Source organism: Neomonachus schauinslandi, unplaced genomic scaffold (assembly GCF_002201575.2).
Source record: "Neomonachus schauinslandi unplaced genomic scaffold, ASM220157v2 HiC_scaffold_5498, whole genome shotgun sequence".
Lineage (NCBI taxonomy): Eukaryota > Metazoa > Chordata > Mammalia > Carnivora > Phocidae > Neomonachus > Neomonachus schauinslandi.
Genome location: NW_025414186.1, coordinates 1 through 1,800, shown reverse-complemented (window position 1 = coordinate 1,800; position 1,800 = coordinate 1). Strand labels below are relative to the sequence as shown.

The following is a 1,800-nucleotide window of genomic DNA, read 5'->3' as shown; positions in this document are numbered from 1 at the left end:
CCCACCTAAGCCATGCCTGAACCCCTGCCCCACAGAAACTGAGAGAACGCATGTGTGTTTTAAGCCACTAAGTTTGTGGTACAACTCTATGTTTGTGACATGGCATAGATACAAAATACACCCTGGTTTTCAGTGAGTCATCAACTCCTGCCACTTTTTTACTTCCTAAATCCATGGCCTTTATCTTGCCACAGAACGAGGTCAGGCAGTTAGCACTGCTTGCCTGACCTGTGGCTGCTACCCCCTTATCCCATCTGGTCTCTGTAATTCTGTGTTTGCCTGGTCAAGTGAGTGGTCTTTCAAAACATAAAACCCTTCACATCTTGCCCCTTTTTGAAACCCTTCAGCATCTTCTCCATAACTGTAGGGTGACATCTAAGCCTTCAGCATGGCCCAGAATGGCCCTTACATTTCTCCGCTCTTATCTCCTTCTACTTCTTGGAGAAAAATTTACCCTCCAGCAATCCTGAGCTACCTGCTGTCACCTGCCTCCCTCTGCATGCCTCAAGTTATTAGTCACCTCCCTGGAATTTTCCCATAATGTCCCTTCTTGCTGGAATGCTCTTTCTCTCCCGGATAATCGACACACTGAATTTTATCACAATTACCCACTTGTGGCCTGGTCTGGACTCTAGAATCTTTGTTCCTGTGGACCAGGGACTAAGCTATATTCATCTTTATATGCAGGTCCTAGCAGAGAGCCTGACACATCATAGATAGTCAACAAATGTTCGCTGAATAGAGGCCTGAATATAACCAAGAAAGGTGCCAAAGAACTTGACCTATGCCATGGTACTGGAAATAGATCATGAGTTCTTAGTAAAAATGTCCTAGAACATGGCAGGGCATGATGTCAAGGACTTGACCTGCTCTTTCACTCAATTGTTGAGTCATCCATGCACTGTCTGATTTTGTAGCAGAGACAAAAGCAGTCCTTGCTCTCAAATTGTTCATAATCTAGTGGCCATGAGAGATAGAAAGGAAAGAAGGAAGGAAGGAAGGAAGGAAGGAAGGAAGGAAGGAAGGCAGGCACCAGCACACGGCCCACGTATGAGCGAAGCACTGAGAAGCTCTCCATGCTGGAAAAGATCTACATCCAACCCAGGTACAACTGGAGGGAGAACTTGGACCGTAACATAGCCTTGCTGAGGCTCAAGAAGCCCATCACCTTCAGCAACTACATCTACCCCGTGTGCCTGCCTGATGAGGAAATAGCAATCAGACTGCTCCACGCCAGATACAAAGGGTGGGTGACTGGCTGGGGCAACCTGAAGGAGATGTGGATGTCCAACGTTGCCAAGGTACAGCCCAACATCCTGCAGGTGGTGAACCTGCCCATTGTGGAGCGGCCGGTGTGCAAAGCCTCCACTCGGATCCGCATCACCGACATGTTTTGTGCTGGCTTCAAGCCCAGTGAAAGGAAATGAGGAGATGCCTGTGAAGGTGACAGTGGGGGGCCCTTTGTCATGAAGAGCCCCTTTAACAACCGCTGATATCAAATGGGCATCGTGTCATGGGGTGAAGGCTATGACAGGGATGGAAATATGGCTTCTACACACACGTGTTCCGCCTGAAGAAGTGGATACAGAAGGTCTTTGATCAGTCTGGAAGTTAGCAGGCTGCTCACATTCTAGGCTCCTCACTGTAAAATTACAGAAACCAATCCAGCAGAATTATTTTTGTGGTTTGTTCCTAAAACTATATAGTTCTCAATAAAAGTGTCAGTCAACAAGCAAAAAAAAAAGAAGAGAGGGAGGAAGGAAAGATGGAAGAAGGAAGGAAAGAAAGAAGGAAGGAAGG

At 47.0% G+C, this 1,800-nt stretch overlaps 1 pseudogene; it reads left to right on the top strand.

Annotated features, from left to right (window-relative positions):
* The first annotated feature begins 1,055 nt into the window (after window positions 1-1,055).
* On the top strand, window positions 1,056-1,615 carry LOC123324000 (annotated as a pseudogene).
* The last annotated feature ends 185 nt before the right edge of the window (window positions 1,616-1,800 follow it).